Here is a 20,603-nt window from a genome sequence, read left to right on the forward strand (position 1 = left end):
TTTTTACCCCAGAATACATCTGAGCGCCCCAGATGCATCTACTCTCCTCCACAACCACTCTGCTGGGCAGAAGCTATTATTATCCACATTTTACATACGAGCAGCTGACATACGAGGCAGGAAACGGTTAGGTAACTTCCCCAAGGTCACACCGCTGGTGAAGCGGCACAGCTGGGACCCAACCCCAGGCAGACTAGCTGCAGCATTCACACATGCTCCTCCACCGACCACTGGACGTGCTTGGACTGCTGGAGGCAGTGTTCAGGGAAAGGCCTTCCCAAAGGCTGAGGCCAGTCGGCATGCTGGTGACTCCCCCTCTGTCATGGATTGAATTGTATCCCCCCAAAAATATGTGTATTAACTTGGTTAGGCCACGGTTCCCAGTATTTATTTTGTGGTTGTCCTCCATTTTGTGATTGTGATTTTATGTGGAGAGGATTAGGTGGGATTGTAACACCACCCTTACTTAGATCCAAAGTAAAGGGAGTTTCCCTGGGGTGTGGTTTGCATCACCTTTTATCTCTCAGGACATAAAAGGAAAGGGAAGCAAGCAGAGAGTAGGGGACCTCACACCACCAAGAAAGCAGCACCAAGAGCACAGTGCATCCTTTGGACTGGGCGGGGTGGGCGTGGGAGAGTCCCTCCACCTGAGAAGCTCCTGGACCAGGGGAAGATTGAGGACAAGGACCTTCCTCCAGAGCCAACAGGGAAAGATAACCCTCCCTTGGAACCAACACCCTGAATTTGGACTTGTAGCCTACTAGACTGTGAGAAAATAAATTTCTCTTTGTTAAAGCCATCCACTTGTGGCATTTCTGTTATGGCAGCACTAGATGGCTAAGAAACCCTTCCTTCAGTCCAAGAACAAGCCAGCTCCTCCCACCTCAGGACCTTTGCACTTGCCACTCTTCCTGCCTGGAACACTTTACCCCATACTTCCCAAGGCTGGCTCCTTCCATTGTGGGTCTCTGCTCGTAGTCACCTCTTCCCTGACCAACCAAAGTAGCCTCCCTCACCTCCTACAGAGTGCTACTCCTTATCTCCTAACCCTGCTTTATTTTCCATTATCATTACTTGATATTATAGACTTGTAATACAGTGACATTTTAGTGTCTGGCTCGTCTCCTCACTTTGCTTTTCCTGACCTTTTAATTTCATTTCTTAAATAATATTTTATTGTGTTTCCGGTGAAGGTTTACACAGCAGTTTAGGTTCCATTCAACAATTCCTACACAAGTTGTTAGTGACATCGGTTACACTCTTCACAATGCGTGAACATTCTCATTATTTCTGTTCTGGTTGTTCCATTTTCCATTTTAGTTTCCCTGTCCCCCTACACTCTCATCTTTGTTTTAAAGTAATTGTTGGCTGTCTGGTCTCATGCAGGTGATTTTTTAAAGGAACACAATACTCATGGGTAGTATTCATGATTTTGTGAGCCAATTTGTTATTTAGCTACCAGGTGACCACAGGGGTTAGTTTTGGTTCAAGGTTTAAAGAGTATCTCAGGGCAATAGAATCCGGGAGTCTCCAGTATCAACCCGTCAAGTAGGTCTGGATTTTTTTTTTTTTTAAGGAATTTGAAGTTCTGTTCTATATTTTTCTCCCATTCTATCAGGGTCCATCTATTGTGACACTGATTAGAATGGTCAGTAGTGGTAGCCAGGCACCACCTAGTTCTTCTGGTCTCAGGGTAGGAAGGCCACGGTTCATGTAGACTATTTGTCCTATAGATTAGTTTTTTCTTTGAGTTTGATTTTCTTTTCTCTTTTCCTCTGGGTGAGTAGAGACCAATAGGTGCATCTTAGATGAACACATGCAAGTTCCTAAGACCCCAGACACTACTCACCAAGCTAGTTTATGTAGAACATAAACTTTATGAACTATATTATGCCAACTGACCAAGATGTCCCATGAGATTATGGTCCTAATCCTTAAACCCAGAAATCCAATTCTATGTGGTGTTTGGTTACATCTAAGAAGTATCCATAACTGTGTCCCCTAAGTGCTTTATTATTTTTATATATATTTATGTGCATAGTCACATAGGTGCATATACGTATACATACACCTAGATATACATATCAGTACACATCCATGTTTACATACATACCCACACATATACTTCTTGGTGGTTTTTGCTGAGGTTTCAATGCCATAGCAGTTACCACCAGGTCCTTTTTTCTTGTGTACTTTTTAGTAACATCATTTACCTTCGTCAAGCCATGTACACTCCACTCTCATTTGGTGTTACTTTTTCCATCACCAAAAATAACAAGTGTCTACTAACTGGTAACCACCAATGAGCATTGTTGTTGTTGTTAGGTGCAGTCGAGTCAGTTTAGACTCACAGCCACCCTATGTACAACAGAATGAAACATTGCCTTGTCCTTCGTCATCCTCCCAATCGTTTTTATGCTTGAGCCCACTGTTGCAGCCACTGTGTCAATCCATCTCGTTGAGGGTCTTCCTCTTTTTCGCTGACCCGCTACTTGACCAAGCATGATGTCCTTCTCCAGTGTTCTCTAATGAACACTAGTTTCTGTATTTATTTGTTCGTGTCATTTCATAGAAACGAGAACACACGGTATTTGTTTTTTTTTGTGACAGACTTATTTCGCTCAACGTAAGGTCCTTCAGGTTCATCCATGTTCCAAGATGTTTTGTGAACTTACTTTTTGCCCCCACATTTTTAAGCTCCATGGGAGCAGGGACAATATCTGAGCTGTTCCCTGCTGTGTCCTCAGTGTAAGAATAGCGGCTAGTCCTCCCCAGCTTGGCTTACTTCCTTACTGATCGTGGAGCCAATGGCTTCATTTCACCCCTTGTGCTTCAGCTTCCTAACTTGTACAATGGGGACAGTAACAACTTCTATCTAATAAAGTTGCTATGAAGATTAAATGAGAAAAGCATAAAGTCTCTAGAACAGTGCCTGGCACACAGCAATCCATAAATGTCAGCTAATAATATAGTAGACCCCCACGTGTCTGTCACTTTGTCGTACTGTGGGGGCTTGTGTGTTGCTGTGGTGCTGGAAGCTATGCCACCGGTATTCAGATACCAGGAGGGTCACCCATGGGGGACAGGTTTCAGCTGAGCTTCCAGACTAAGACAGACTAGGAAGAAGGACCTGGCAATCTACTTCTGAATAGCATTAGCCAGTGAAAACATTATGAATAGCAGCAGAACATTGTCTGATATAGTGCTGGAAGATGAGCCCCCCAGGTTGGAAGCCACTCAAAAGATGACTAGGGAAGAGCTGCTTCCTCAAAGTAGAGTCGACCTTAATGACGTGGATAGAGTAAAGCATTCAGGACCTTCATTTGCTGATGTGGCACGACTCAAAATGAGAAGAAACAGCTGCAAACATCCATTAATAATTAGAACCTGGAATGTACGAAGTATGAATCTAGGAAAATTGGAAATCGTCAAAAATGAAATGGAACGCATTAACATCGATATCCTAGGCATTAGTGAGCTGAAATGGACTGGTATTGGCCATTCTGAATCGGACAATCATATAGTCTACTATGCTGGGAATGACAATTCGAAGAGGAATGGTGTTGCATTCATCGTCAAAAAGAACGTTTCAAGATCTATCCTGAAGTACAGTGCTGTCAGTGATAGGATAATATCCATACGCCTACAAGGAAGACCAGTTAATATGACTATTATTCAAATTCACGCACCAACCACTAGGGCCAAAGATGAAGAAATAGATTTTTATCAGCTGCTGCAGTCTGAAATTAATCAAACATGCAATCAAGATGCATTGATAATTACTTGCTATTGGAATGCAAAAGTTGGAAACAAAGAAGAAGGATCAGTAGCTGGAAAATATGCCCTTGGTGACAGAAGCAATGATAGAATTTTGCAAGACCAACGACTTCTGCATTGCAAATACCTTCTTTCACCAACATAAATGGTGACTATACACACGGACCTCACCAGATGGAACACACAGAAATCAAACTGACTACATCTGTGGAAAGAGATGATGGAAAAACTCAATATCATCAGTCAGAACAAGGCCAGGGGCCGACTGTGGAACAGACCATCAATTGCTCATATGCAAGTTCAAGCTGAAACTGAAGAAAATCAGAGAAAGTCCACGAGAGCCAAAATATGACCTTGAGTATATCCCACCTGAATTTAGAGACCATCTCAAGAATACATTTGACGCACTGAACACCAGTGAACGAAGACAAGACGAGTTGTGAAATGACATCAAGGACATCAACCATGAAGAAAGCAAAAGGTCACTGAAAACAAAGAAAAGACCAAGGTGGAAGTCAGAGGAGACTCTGAAACTTGCTCTTGAGCGTCGAGCAGCTAAAGCAAAAGGAAGATTTCATGAAGTAAAAGTGAACAGAAGATTTCAAAGGGCGTCTTGAGATGACAAAACAAAGTATTATAACGATGTGCAAAGAGCTGGAGATGGAAAACCAAAAGGGAAGAACATGCTCGGCGTTTCTCAAGCTGAAAGAACTGAAGAAAAAATTCAAGCCTCGAGTTGCAACAGTGAAAGATTCCATGGGGAAAATATTAAATGATGCAGGAAGCAACAAAAGAAGATGGAAGGAATACACAGAGTCATTATACCAAAAAGAATTTGCCGATATTCAACCATTTTAAGGGGTGGCATATGATCAGGAACCAATGGTAATGAAGGAAGAAGTCCAAGCTGCTCTGAAGGCATTGGCGAAAAACAAGACTCCAGGAATTGATGGAATATCAATTGAGATGTTTCAACAAACAGATGCAGCGCTGGAGGTGCTCACTCATCTATGACAAGAAACATGGAAGACAGCTTCCTGGCCAACTGATTGGAAAAGATCCATATTTATGCCTATTCCCAAAAAAGGTGATCCAATCGAATGTGGAAATTATAGAACAATATCATTAATATCACACGCCAGCAAAATTCTGCTGAAGATCATTCAAAAACAGCTGCAGCAGTATATCAACAGGGGACTGCCAGAAATTCAGGCTGGTTTCAGAAGAGGACGTGGAACCAGGGATATCACTGCTGATATCAGATGGATCCTGGCTGAAAGCACAGAATACCAGAAGGATGTTTACCTGTGTTTTATTGATTATGCAAAGGCATTTGACTGTGTGGATCATAACAAACTATGGATAACACTGTGAAGAATGGGAATTCCAGAACACTTAATTGTGCTCATGAGGAACCTTTACATAGATCAAGAGCCAGTTGTTCGGACAGAATAAGGGGATACTGATTGGTTTAAGTCAGGAAAGGTGTGCACCAGGGTTGTACTCTTTCACCATACCCATTTAATCTGTATACTGAACAAATAATCCGAGAAGCTGGACTATATGAAGAAGGACGGGGCATCAGGATTGGAGGAAGACTCATTAACAACCTGCGTTATGCAGATGACACAACCTTGCTTGCTGAAAGTGAAGAGGACTTGAAGCGCTTACTAATGAAGATCAAAGACCACAAGCCTTCAGTATGGATTACCCCTCAACACAAAGAAAATAAAAATCCTCACAACTGCCCCAATGAGCAACATCATGATAAATGAAGAAAAGAGTGAAGTCGTCAAGGATTTCATTTTACTTGAATCCACAATCAACAGCCATGGAAGCAGCAGTCAAGAAATCCAAAGACGCATTGCATTGAGCAAATCTGCTGCAAAGGACCTCTTCAAAGTGTTGAAGAGCAAGGATATCACCCTGAAGACTAAGGTGCGCCTGACCCAAGCCATGGTATTTTCAATCACATCATATGCATGTGAAAGCTGGACAATGAATAAGGAAGACCAAAGAAGAGTTGACACCTTTGAATTGCGGTGTTGGCAAAGAATATTGAATTTACCATGGACTGCCAAAAGAATGAACAAATCTGTCTTAGAAGTACAACCAGAATGCTCCTCAGAAGCAAGGATGGCGGGACTGCGTCTTACATACTTTGGACATGTTGTCGGAGGGATGAGTCCCTGGAAAAGGACATCATGCTTGGTAGAGTACAGGGCCAGCGGAAAAGAGGAAGACCCTCCACGAGGTGGACTGACACAGTGGCTGCAACAATGAGCTCAAGCATAACAACGATTGTAAAGATGGCACAGGACCGGGCAGTGTTTCCTTCTGTTGTGCATAGGGTTGCTATGAGTCGGAACCAACTCAAGAGCACCTAACAACAACAACAATATAGTAGAGAGGCAATGAGTACCCAGGTGGTGCAAACGTTTAATGCACTGGGCTGCTAACCGAAACGTTGGTGGTTCCATTCCCCCAGAGGTGCCTCAGAAGAAAGGTCTGGAAATCTAGTTCCCCCCAAAAATCAGCCACTGAAAACCCCATGGAGCACAGTGTTACTCTGATATACATGGGGGTCACCATGAGTTGAAGTCAACTCAAGGGCAAAAGGTTACTGGTTAGGCCAGCAAGACACTCCTGATGAGTGAACAGACGGATGGATGGGAAAACCCCTAATGGCCATTTGCTGAAGGGACAAATGTCCCCTGAGTTGTAACTCTGGCTCTGCCTTCCCTTACCCAAGTGGCTTTGGTGAGTCACTTCCCTGCTCCTTGCCTCAGTGTCCGCATCTGTCACCAGGGCATCATCATGGCTAAGGCTTTCAGATTGCTCACCGTGTGCCAAGTGCTTGGTGGGGTAGTCTCCTGTTGCTGCAGTAACAAATTACTACAAACTCGGTGGCTTAATAAAACAATAAAGATTTATTATCTCACAGTTCTGGGGGCCAGAAATGTATGGGGCTAAAATCAAGGTGTGGCAGGGCTGTGTTCCTTCTAGAGGCTCTGGGGAAGAATCTATTTCCTTGCCTGTTCCAGCTTCTAGAAGCTGCCTGCATTCCTTGGCTCATGGCCTCGTTCCAGCAAAGGCATCAATTCAACCTCTGCTTCCATCATATGTCTTTCTCTCTCTGCCTTCCCGTCTGTTATGAGGACCCTTGTGATCACTCTGCGCCCTCCCCATCTCAAGATCCTTAACTTAATCACACCCACCAAGTCCTTTCTGCCATGTAAGGTAGCGTATTCACAGGTTCTGGGGATTAGGACCTGGGCGCCTTTGGGGGCCATTATTCTGTCTGCAACAGTTAGCCAAGCTCTAGTCCTGGGCCAGGCATCACTGAACCCTTAGGAGGAGAGGTCTGTTACCACCCTAGTTTTACAGATGGGGAAAGCGAGGCTCATCTAGTTTAAATAAATAACTCACGTGTCACACATAGCCAATAACGAGCGGAGCAATTCAGACCCAACTGCCAATACTGTTTGGTACCAACACTGCTTGTCAACTCCCCACCTCAATTCTTGAGGTAAAAACTCAACATCTTTATTATTCTCACAGTACAGCACACAGGGCCTACATCTGGTAGGATGTACATGTTTCTGTTTCAGATGAATGGCTGGTATTGCATACTTCTAATTTAAACAAACATACACACTCACTTGTATTTCTTCTTCTTCGTAAGTAAAACCAATTCTGACACAAACATTTATACATGAAAACAACCCAAATGTCCATCAACTGATAAACGGATAAACCAACATGGTGTATCCATACAACGGAATGTTATTCAGTCATAGACAGGAATGAAGTACTGATACATGCTACAACATAGACGAATGTCAAAAAGATGCTAAGTGAAAGAAGCCAGACACAAAAGGTCGCATGTTCCATGATTCCATTTATATGAAATGGACAGAATGAGACAAAGTAGATTAGTGGTTGCCAAGGGTGGGGCGGGAGCCCTGGTGGCACAGTGGTTAAAGTGCCAAGTTGCTAACCAAAAGGTCAGCAGGTCAAATCTACCTGACACTCCTTGGAAACCCTATGAGGCAGTTCTACTCTGTCCTATAGGGTCATTATGAGTTGAAATTGGCTTGATAGCAACAGGTTTGTTTGTTTGTTTAGGGATGGTGAGAGGGTTGCAATGGGAAGTGACTGCTTAATAAGTACAGGGTTTCTTTTTGGGATGATGAAAATGTTCTCAATTAGATAGTGGTGGTGGTTGTACAACACTGTAAACATACTAAAAGCCACTGAATTAGACACTCTGAAATGGTTAAAATGGTGAATTTTATGTTACACGAATTTTATCGCAATAAAAAAACGTTGGGAGTCCACTGAATCACAGCTACGAAAAATGTGTTCTGCAGACAAGTGGCTTCAGCATCATCAGGAACTTGTTACTAATGTAGAACCTCACAGCCCACCCCAGACCTAATGAATTAGAAATAAATATTAGACTGACAGCTGACTTCTCAGCAGCAAAACAAAAGTAAAAAAAGACAGTGGAAGGATAAACTCAATTTCCTAATAGCCAGTAACTGTCAGCTTAAAATTGTATACCCAGGAAAACTATCCTTTCAAGAGATTAGTCCAAAGGATAATGGACCACAACTACCACAGCCTCCACCACATGGAGTCCAGCACAACTAGATGATCCGCGGCTACCACCACCAACTGCTCTGACAGGGATCACAACAGATGGTCCCGGACAGAGCTGAAGAAAAATGTGGAACAAAATTCTAACTCACAAAAAAAAAGACCAGACTTACTGGTCTGATAGAACTGGAGAAAGCCAAAGAGTATGGCCCCTGGACACCCTTTTAATTCAGTACTGAAGTCACTCCTGGGGCTCACCCTTCAGCCAAAGATTAGACAGGCCCATAAAACAAAAACGAGACTAAATGGGCTCACCAGTCTAGGAGCAAGGACGGGAAGGCAGGAGGGGACAGGAAAGCGGTTAACAGGAACCCAAAGTCAGGAACGGGAGAATGTTGACACATCGTGGGGTTGTCAACCAATATCACAAAACAATATGTGTATTAACTGTTTAATGAGAAACTAATTTGCTCTGTAAACCTCCACCTAAAGCACAAAAAAAAAAGAGAGAAAAAAACTGTCTTTCAAGAATGAGGGCCAAATAGAGATATTTGCTAAGGAAAAAAAATTTACACAGTTTACTATCTGACAATTTACTTAAAATAGGTGTGTATGTGAGGACAGTTATTAGCAATAAATAACAAAAGCTGCAAGCAAAAGGTCTACTTTCGAGGTGGGGCCAAGATGGCGGACTAGGCGGACGTTACCGCGGATCCCTCTTGCAACAAAGACTCGGAAAAACAAGTGAATCGATCACATACATAACAATCTACGAACTCTGAACAACAAACACAGATTTAGAGACGGAGAACGAACAAATACGGGAAGACAGCAATTGTTTTCAGAGCCAGGAGCCAGCGTACCAGTCAGGTGACCTTCGGAGCCCGATTTGGGGCAGAGCCCAGGGGGGCAGACGGCACAGACAAGGGGCCCAGCCCTAGCCCCTGAACTCATCCCGGGAGGGAGCCCAGCGGACTGGCGTGGGCGGCGTGGTGGCGCAGCTGGTGGTAGAAGTCCCCGGGAGGCAGTGACCGGTCTTGGAGCGGGGAGAGCAGCGTCCCAGCCGGGGAGCCGTCCTGCCGGGATTTTGGCGGGCGCGGGCGGGGCGTGAGCACGGGGTGCAGCTCCATCTCCCTGAATTGACCGCAGGGCGGTCCCAACCGGTTCGCGCAGGCCCAGCCGGTTCGCGCAGGTGGTGTGGCGGTGCAGCCAGTGGAAGAAGTCCCCGGGAGGCAGTGGCTGGTCTTGGAGCGGGGAGAGCGGCGTCCCAGGTGGGACGCGCAGTTGCGGCTCAGGCGCGGGGAGCTGCTCCGCTCTCCTGAGCTGACCCCGGGGCGGGGGGGGGGCCCACCCGGTTCACAGGAGCGGCGCGCGACATGGCTGATGGGACGGGGAGTCCCCGGGAGGCAGCAACTGCTTTTGGAGTCGGGAGTGCACCGTCCCAGTAGGGGAGCCTTAACCTTGGGGATGGGGCTGACAGCGGAGGATCTGACCGTGACGCCAGTGGGCCAGACCCCCCAGGGGGCAATCTCCACACACCCAGTACATATAGGCGACGCGCCCCACGGAAATCTCAGATATAAGAGTCATTCCAAGTAAGACAAGCAACTCTGGCTATATTCTGAGGTGCTACGCTCCTAGCTCTCTGATCCCTCCCCCACCCTCCCCAGGCGGCTCCATTAACATCCGAATAGCCTGAGCCAGAGGGAGAACTCTGATAGGGATCTGACTGCATTTTTTTTTTAGCGGATTTTCTGGAAAAACTAGTTTCCCAGTGATGGCTCGGAGACAGCAGTCCATATCAAACCACATAAAGAAGCAGACCATGACAGCTTCTCCAACCCCCCAAACAAAAGAATCAAAATCTTTCCCAAATGAAGATACAATCCTGGAATTATCAGATACAGAATATAAAAAACTAATTTACACAATGCTTCAAGACATCACAAATGAAATTAGGCTAACTGCAGAAAAAGCCAAGGAACACACTGATAAAACTGTTGAAGAACTCAAAAAGATTATTCAAGAACATAGTGGAAAAATTAATAAGTTGCAAGAATCCACAGAGAGACAGCATGTAGAAATCCAAAAGATTAACAATCAAATTACAGAATTAGACAACGCAATAGGAAGTCAGAGGAGCAGACTCGAGCACTTAGAATGCAGACTGGGACATCTGGAGGACCAGGGAATCAACACCAACGTAGCTGAAAAAAAATCAGATAAAAGAATTAAAAAAAATGAAGAAACCCTAAGAATCATGTGGGACTCTATCAAGAAGGATAACCTGCGGGTGATTGGAGCTCCAGAACAGGGAGAGGGGACAGAAAACACAGAGAAAATAGTTGAAGAACTCCTGACAGAAAACTTCCCTGACCTCATGAAAGACGAAAGGATATCTATCCAAGATGCTCATCGAACCCCATTTAAGATTGATCCAAAAAGAAAAACACCAAGACATATTATCATCAAACTTGCCAAAACCAAAGACAAACAGAAAATTTTAAAAGCAACCAGGGAGAAAAGAAAGGTTTCCTTCAAGGGAGAATCAATAAGAATAAGTTCAGACTACTCAGCAGAAACCATGCAGGCAAGAAGGGAATGGGACGACGTATACAGAGCACTGAAGGAGAAAAACTGCCAACCAAGGATCACATATCCAGCAAAACTCTCTCTGAAATATGAAGGAGAAATTAAGATATTTACAGATAAACACAGGTTTAGAGAATTTGCAAAAACCAAACCAAGGCTACAAGAAATGCTAAAGAAGATTGTTTGGTCAGATGACCAATAATATCAGGTACCAGCACAATACAAGGTCACAAAACAGAACGTCCTGATATCAACTCAAACAGGGAAAGCACAAAAACAAACAAATTAAGATTAATTCTAATAAATAAATAAATAAATAAAATAATACACATAACAGGGAATCATGGAAGTCAATAGGTAAAAGATCACAATAATCAAAAAGAGGGACTAAATACAGGAGGCATTGAACTGCCAGATGGAGAGTGATACAAGGCGATATAGAACGATACAAGTTAGGTTTTTACTTAGAAAAATAGGGGTAAATAATAAGGTAACCACAAAAAGGAATATCAACTCCATAACTCAAGAAAAAAGCCAAGAAAAACATTTGACTCAACTAACATAAAGTTAAACATTATGAACATGAGGATCTCACAATCTACTAAGAAAAACGTCTCAGCACAAAAAAGCATGTGGAAAAATGAAATGGCCAACAACACACATGAAAAGGCATCGAAATGACAGCACTAAAAACTTATTTATCTATAATTATGCTGAATGTAAATGGACTAAATGCACCAATAAAGAGACAGAGAGTCACGGACTGGATAAAGAAACACGATCCATCTATATGTTGCCTACAAGAGACACACCTTAGACTTAGAGACACAAACAAACTAAAACTCAAAGGATGGAAAAAAATATATCAAGCAAATAATAAGCAAAAAAGAAGAGGAGTAGCAATATTAATTTCTGACAAAATAGACTTTAGACTTAAATCCTCCACAAAGGATAAAGAAGGACACTATATAATGATAAAAGGGACAATTGATCAGGAAGACATAACCATATTAAATATTTATGCACCCAATGACAGGGCTGCAAGATACATAAATCAAATTTTAACAGAATTGAAAAGTGAGATAGACACCTCCACAATTATAGTAGGAGACTTCAACACACCACTTTCGGAGAAGGACAGGACATCCAGTAAGAAGCTCAACAGAGACATGGAAGACCTAATTACAACAATCAACCAACTTGACCTCATTGACTTATACAGAACTCTCCACCCAACTGCTGCAAAGTATACTTTTTTTTTCTAGCGCACATGGAACATTCTCTAGAATAGACCACATATTAGGTCATAAAACAAACCTTAGCAGAGTCCAAAACATCAAAATATTACAAAGCATCTTCTCAGACCACAAGGCAATAAAACTAGAAATCAGTAACAGAAAAACTAGGGAAAAGAAATCAAATACTTGGAAAATGAACAATACCCTCCTGAAAAAAGACTGGGTTATAGAAGACATCAAGGAGGGAATAAGGAAATTCTTAGAAAGCAACAAGAATGAAAATACTTCCTATCAAAACCTCTGGGACACAGCAAAAGCAGTGCTCAGAGGCCAATTTATATCGATAAATGCGCACATACAAAAAGAAGAAAGAGCCAAAAGCAGAGAACTGTCCCTACAACTTGAACAAATAGAAAGTGAGCAACAAAAGAACCCATCAGGCACCAGAAGAAAACAAATAATAAAAATTAGAGCTGAACTAAATGAATTAGAGAACAGAAAAACAATTCAAAGAATTAACAAAGCCAAAAGCTGGTTCTTTGAAAAAATTAACAAAATTGATAAACCATTGGCTAGACTGACTAAAGAAATACAGGAAAGGAAACAAATAACCCGAATAAGAAACGAGAAGGACCACATCACAACAGAACCAAATGAAATTAAAAGAATCATTTCAGATTACTGTGAAAAATTGTACTCTAACAAATTTGAAAACCTAGAAGAAATGGATGAATTCCTGGAAAAACACTACCTACCTAAACTAACACATTCAGAAGTAGAACAACTAAATAGACCCATAACAAAAAAAGAGATTGAAACGGTAATCAAAAAACTTCCAACAAAAAAAAGTCCTGGCCCGGATGGCTTCACTGCAGAGTTCTACCAAACCTTCAGAGAAGACTTAACACCACTACTACTGAAGGTATTTCAAAGCATAGAAAAAGACGAAATACTACCCAACTCGTTCTATGAAGCTACCATCTCCCTGATACCAAAACCAGGTAAAGACACTACAAAAAAAGAAAATTATAGACCTATATACCTCATGAACATTGATGCAAAAATCCTCAACAAAATTCTAGCCAATAGAATCCAACAACACATCAAAAAAATAATTCACCCTGATCAAGTGGGATTTATACCAGGTATGCAAAACTGGTTTAATATCAGAAAAACCATTAATGTAATCCATCACATAAATAAAACAAAAGACAAAAACCACATGATCTTATCAATTGATGCAGAAAAGGCATTTGACAAAGTCCAACACCCATTTATGATAAAAACTCTTACCAAAATAGGAATTGAAGGAAAATTCCTCAACATAATAAAGGGCACCTATGCAAAGCCAACAGCCAATATCACTCTAAATGGAAAGAACCTGAAAGCATTTCCCTTGAGAACAGGAACCAGACAAGGATGCCCTCTATCACCACTCTTATTCAACATCTTACTTGAAGTCCTAGCCAGGGCAATTAGGCTAGACAAAGAAATAAAGCCTATCCGGATTGGCAAGGAGGAAGTAAAGCTATCAGTATTTGCAGATGACATGATCGTATACATGGAAAACCCTAAGGAATCCTCCAGAAAACTACTGAAACTAATAGAAGAGTTTGGCAGAGTCTCAGGTTATAAAATAAACATACAAAAATCACTTGGATTCCTCTACATCAACAAAAAGAACATCGAAGAGGAAATAACCAAATCAATACCATTCACAGTAGCCCCCAAAAAGATAAAATACTTCAGAATAAATCTTACCAAGGATGTAAAAGACCTATACAAAGAAAACTACAAAGCTCTACTACAAGAAATTCAAAAGGACATACTTAAGTGGAAAAACATACCCTGCTCATGGATAGGAAGACTTAACATAGTAAAAATGTCTATTCTACCAAAAGCCATCTATACATATAACGCACTTCCGATCCAAATTCCAATGTCATATTTTAAGGGGATAGAGAAACAAATCACCAATTTCATATGGAAGGGAAAGAACCCCCAGATAAGCAAAGCATTACTGAAAAAGAAGAAGAAAGTGGGAGGCCTCACTCTACCTGATTTCAGAACCTATTATACAGCCACAGTAGTCAAAACAGCCTGGTACTGGTACAACAACAGACACATAGACCAATGGAACAGAATTGAGAACCCAGATATAAATCCATCCATGTATGAGCAGCTGATATTTGACAAAGGACCAGTGTCCGTTAATTGGGGAAAACATAGTCTTTTTAACAAATGGTGCTGGCATAACTGGATATCCATTTGCAAAAAAATGAAACAGGACCCATACCTCACACCATGCACAAAAACTAACTCCAAGTGGATCAAAGACCTAAACATAAAGACTAAAACGATAAAGATCGTGGAAGAAAAAATAGGGACAACCCTAGGAGCCCTAATACAGGGCATAAACAGAATACAAAACATCACCAAAAATGATGAAGAGAAACCAGATAACTGGGAGCTCCTAAAAATCAAACACCTATGCTCATCTAAAGACTTCACCAAAAGAGTAAAAAGACCACCTACAGACTGGGAAAGAATTTTCAGCTATGACATCTCCGACCAGCGCCTGATCTCTAAAATCTACATGATTCTGTCAAAACTCAACCACAAAAAGACAAACAACCCAATCAAGAAGTGGGCAAAGGATATGAACACACATTTCACTAAAGAAGATATTCAGGCAGCCAACAGATACATGAGAAAATGCTCTCGATCATTAGCTATTAGAGAAATGCAAATTAAAACTACGATGAGATTCCATCTCACACCAACTAGAATGGCATTAATCCAAAAAACACAAAATAATAAATGTTGGAGAGGCTGTGGAGAGATTGGAACTCTCATACACTGCTGGTGGGAATGTAAAATGGTACAACCACTTTGGAAATCCATCTGGCGTTATCTTAAACAGTTAGAAATAGAACTACCATACAACCCAGAAATCCCACTCCTCGGAATATATCCTAGAGATACAAGAGCCTTCACACAAACAGATATATGCACACCCATGTTTATTGCAGCTCTGTTTACAATAGCAAAAAGCTGGAAGCAACCAAGGTGTCCGTCAACGGATGAATGGGTAAATAAATTGTGGTATATTCACACAATGGAATACTACGCATCGATAAAGAACAGTGACAAATCTCTGAAACATTTCATAACATGGAGGAATCTGGAAGGCGTTATGCTGAGCGAAATGAGTCAGAGGCAAGACAAATATTGTATAAGACCACTATTATAAGATCTTGAGAAATAGAAAAAACGGAGAAGAACACATACTTTTGTGGTTACAAAGGGGGGAGGGAGGGAGGGAGGGAGAGGGTTTTTTACTGATTAATTAGTAGATAAGAACTGCTTTGGGTGAAGGGAAAGACAACACTCAATACAAGGAAGGTCAGCCCAATTGGACTGGACTAAAAGCAAAGAGGTTTCTGGGATAAAATGAAAGCTTCAAAGGTCAGCGGAGCAAGGGCGGGGGTCTGGGGAACATGGTTTGAGGGGACTTCTAAGTCAATTGGCAAAATAATTCTATTATGAAAACATTCTGCATCCCACTTTGAAATGTGGTGTCTGGGGTCCTAAATGCTAACAAGCGGCCATCTAAGATGCATCAATTGGTCTCAACCCACCTGGAGCAAAGGAAAATGAAGAACACCAAAGTCACACGACAACTAAGAACCCAAGAGACAGAAAGGGTCACATGAACCAGAGACCTACATCATCCTGAGACCAGAAGAACTAGTTGGTGCCCGGCCACAATCGATGACTGCCCTGTCAGGGAGCACAACAGAGAACCCCTGAGGGAGCAGGAGATCAGTGGGATGCAGACCCCAAATTCTCATAAAAAGACCATACTTAATGGTCTGACTGAGACTAGAGAAATCCCGGCGGCAATGCTCCCCAGACCTTCTGTTGGCACAGGACAGGAACCATCCCCGAAGACAACTCATCAGACATGAAAGGGACTGGTCAGCGGGGGGGAGAGAGATGCCGATGAAGAGTGAGCTAATTAAATCAGGTGGACACTGGAGAGTGTGTTGGCAACTCTTGACTGGAGGGGGGATGGGAAGATAGAGAGAGAGGGAAGATGGCAAAATTGGCACGAAATGAGAGACTGAAAGGGCTGACTCAATAGGGGGAGAGCAAGTGGGAGAAGGGAGTAAGATGTATGTAAACTTACACGTGACAGAGTGATTGGATTTGTAAATGTTCACTTGAAGCTTAATAAAAGTTAATTTAAAAAAAAAAAAGTTCTACTTTCAAACCTTCAACAGGAGCGAAGCCAGCAGCCCGGGATGCAGAGTTCCTTGCCCAGCCACATCCACAGGATGGCTATTCCATGGCAGAATGGGGTGAGCAGCAGGAAAATGCCTGGGACACTTGGGGCTAATATGCAGATGTCATCAGGCCTTTTTGTTGGGTCCAGCTTCCCCATGCACCCACACCCCAGACTGTTCCTCTCCCTCGCTACACACCCTTATGCAACTTCTTCAACTTAATGGAACAAGGGTTCAAAACTCATCCCTTCCCAGTCACGTGAAACAATCTCCAAACTACACATATTCCAGGCATCTAATCAGATGGCCACGCCTCAGCCTTGGCTCAGTCCCCCCGAGCAACATCTGACTGGGATCTTTTTTTTTTTTTTTAATTGAGGTAAACCACGCATCATATACAAAAATGTACTCATCTTAAAGTGTACAGTTTGATTTTTTTCATTCATTTATTCAACAAAGATGTCCATAACACGCATTGCATTGCTCTAAGCATTGTGAAGAATATAAAAAGGTGTTTGCACAACTTGAACTCACCCCCAGTGAGGTGCACGTATTACACCTGGACCACCTCCTAACTATCCCTTCCAGCCCAGGAGTGGTTAGAGAAGAGGTTAGAACTTCTCTCCTCCTGGGAGCAGGTGAACAGGTTGATGGCAGAACCTCCTGGCCAAAAAAAGGTGTGTGTGGGGATATGACAAGCAGAGGGCTGAACCCCATGGGTAATTTCCGGATGTTACATAATACTGTTGGCAGGAGCAAATACAGGGCAGGAGAGAAACCCAGATTAGCCTTCGTGTCTTGTGTCCAAATATTTCTGCCTTATCACACACTTCAAAAGAACCAAAACTGGCATTCAGCAGGGAGTCGCCCCTAATGTTGGCAGCCACCACCTGCAATCAGATTTTCCAAAGAGAGAAGGTGACGACCGTGGCAATGCTGGTCTCCCTGCTTCTGCCCTTGCCTGCTGCGGCCTACTTTCAACCCAGAAAACAGGGAGCCCATGAACACCGAAATCACATCCCGTCCCCCCTCTGCTCAGAGCCCTCTGATGGCTCCTTCTCAGAGTCAAAGCCAAGGTCCTTCAATGGTGCTCCAGGCCAAACGTGTTCGGCAGCTCCACTCCTACCACATTAGCTCATCTCCCACCAATCTCCCCCAGGCTAACTCCATTCCAGCCACATTGGCCTCCTTGCTGTTCCTGCAATGCGCCAGGCACAAGCCCCCACAGTCTGTTTCTGCTACTCCCTCCACCTGGAATCCACCATCTGTCAGTCTGTCATACTGTGGTGGCTTCTGTGTTATGACACTGGAAGCTATACCACCGGTATTTCAAACAGCAGCAGGGTCACCCATGGTGGACCTGTTTCAATGGAGCTTCCAGACTAAGACAGACTAGGAAGAAAGGCCTGGCGATCGACTTCTGAAAAACAACCAATGAAAACTCTATGGATCACAACTGAATACTGTCCGATATTGTGCTGGATTGGAAGGCACTCAAAATGTACAGCAGCCTCAACAACGGACTCGACCATATCAATGATCGTGAAGATGGTGCACGACCGGGCAGCATTTCATTCTGTCATACATGAGGTCGCCATGACTTGGGAATCGACTCGACAGCAACTAACAATTACCTGGAATGTTCTTAGGCAGATATCTGCGTAGTTCACTCTGCTCAAATGTCACCTTCTCAGGGAGGCCTTCACAATCCCACCATTTGAATAAAAACCATCAACCACCACCCTCCTCTCCTGAGCACTATTGCCTTCAACCTTAATTTTCCCCCACAGCACTCATCACCTGACATATATTTTACTTATCGACTTGTTTGTCTGTCTTTCCCTGCCAATATGAAAGCCCCACAAGGCCTGAGATACCTTTCGGCTTGTGCTGTCCGCTGTTCTAAAGCCCAACACCCAAAACAGTGCGTGGTCTATGGTGTCAGTACCAGCTGCCACTGAGTTGATTCCAACTGATGGTCAGAGTGGAACTGTGCTTCATAGGGTTTTCAATGGCTGATTTTTTGGAAGAAGATTGCCAGGCTTTTCTTTTGAGGCACCTCTGGGTAGACTCAAACCTCCAACCTTTTGGTTACCAGCCGAGCACATAAACCTCTTGCACCACCCAGGGTCTCCATGTGGCCTATGACCACTTGCCGTCAAGTTGATTCTGACTCTACAGAAGGTGTTTAATAAACACCTATTGAATGAATGCATGAACATATGAATGAACGAATCCATCTACTCCCAGGCCTTCTGGTCCTGTCCCTGTGCTGACAAGTCCCACACCTCTGGCTCTGGCTCCATATCCAATCCCTAACTGTCTCTTGGATGCTGCCCCATGAATGCCCCAAAGTCATATCAAACCTGGATGTCCCAACAAACACATCACCTTCCCAAGCTGCTCTCTCTCTGGGTAACCCATTTCAGCTGCACTCTTGCCCTCAGTCTCCCAGCCAAAGAACCTGGTACCTCATCTGGCTCCTCCTGCTTCCTCACCCTCTACGTCCAGTCTTTTCTGCCTCCAGTCTCCGTGTTTCCACTGCAACATGCAAACTCAAACATGATTTCTCTTGGGGTCACCTGATCATAAGGAAGCCCAGGAGAATCATCACCCAGTAATAATAACATAAATGCCACCCCTTACACAAACACCTGCATGTTGACAGATCACTCTTGCAGACATTATGTCACTGAATTTTCACAACAACCCTGGGCTTAGATCTTATTATTCCTAATGGACAGATAAGAAAACAGGTTCAGAGAAACGAAACATTTGCCTGAGGTCGGAGAGTGAGTAAGAGGGAGAGCATGAATTCGGGTCCCGATAATAAATCCTGAGCAGGCTGTACCTCCCTCAATTTAAAACACTGACTCTTGAGCCAGCTGCATAACTTCTCTGGGCCTTAGTTTCCTCATCTGCAAAATGGAGATAATAATAGACCCTAGGTCACGGGGCTTTTTATAAGAACTGAACAAGTCAATCCATATGAGGTGTTTAGAACGGTGACTGGCAGGTTGTAACATAAATAAATGTTAGTGCTCATTATTATTATGTTAGGGTTTCAGGAAATTTTGTGGGTCTGTGTATTTTTCCTGGGAAGAGAATTCTCAGCTTCTATCGAATTCTCAAAAGGCTCTATGATCCCAAAGTTTTTTTTAGAATCCCTGGTCAATACAGAGACCAAGATTGTTCAGTGTCAAATACAATCATGCAAGCCTTCCCAACATTCCTTCCCAAACACCCCCACATTCAGAACTAAGGAATGTGGCCAAAATCAAGAAAGTGTCTAAACAGAAAGCAGTAAGTACAATCTCAGCCTCAGAAAACCAAGATCATGCAGGTGAAACAGTCGATCCTTAATACACATTTGGCATTCTTCTCCCATCGTTTTCGTATTCCTGACAAGAACATCCTGTGTGGAATTCTGTAACTATCTCAGGTCAAGCTGCTCTCTCCTACTTGCCTCCCTCCAACCTCACAGGAAGTTTTAGTTGTACAAATGGTTAAGTGCCCAACTACTAATTAAAAGGTTGGCAGTTCGAATCTACCCAGAGTTGCCTCAGGAGACAGGCTTGGCCATCTGCTTCTGAAATGTCACAGCCTTGAAAACCCTATGAAGCAATTATACTTTGCACACATGCGGTGGCCGTGAGACAGAATCAATGTGATAGCAAAACATTAACAACTTTAATAACCTCACAGGACTGTGGAGTGAATTCAGTGAGAACATGTACAAAAAGTACTCAGAAAAAAGCCAGCCAGCACTCCAGAAATGGTAGCTGAGACTGGCCACTTCACTTCCCCTTCCTACACCTCAGTTTCCTCATTGTTAAAAACGGACTTGACTGGCATAAATGATCTTCCTGGACACCTTCCTGCCCTGAGTCCACTGACCTTAGGAGTCAGGATACATGGCAATAATTCACTCTGTTCCCATTGAGGAAAATAAGGCCCGGAATGTGGAAGCAACCTACCAGGGCCACATCCTGATGCCATGGTCATCTCTGGCCTAGTTCTTGGGTCTCTTTTCTTCTATGCTGTGGGGCACAGGGATCACACAACCCATTTTCGGGGTAAGGAAGCTGAGGCCCAGAAGGGAAAG

General features: G+C 43.2%; 1 protein-coding gene across 2 annotated transcripts in view; it reads right to left on the bottom strand.

Annotated features, from left to right (window-relative positions):
* XRCC1 (X-ray repair cross complementing 1) overlaps positions 1 to 20,603 on the bottom strand; it is a 41,923-nt gene that overhangs the window by 20,600 nt on the left and 720 nt on the right. The window contains exon 1 of one of the 2 annotated variants that reach the window (XM_064293755.1): positions 20,476 to 20,588. The exons of the other annotated variant lie outside the window; for it this stretch is intronic. The gene's annotated coding sequence lies outside the window, so the exon portion shown is untranslated. Of the gene's footprint in view, positions 1 to 20,475; positions 20,589 to 20,603 lie in introns of those variants that run through there. 2 annotated transcript variants of the gene reach the window in all.

Source organism: Loxodonta africana, chromosome 11 (assembly GCF_030014295.1).
Source record: "Loxodonta africana isolate mLoxAfr1 chromosome 11, mLoxAfr1.hap2, whole genome shotgun sequence".
In the NCBI taxonomy this organism is placed as follows: Eukaryota; Metazoa; Chordata; class Mammalia; order Proboscidea; family Elephantidae; genus Loxodonta; species Loxodonta africana.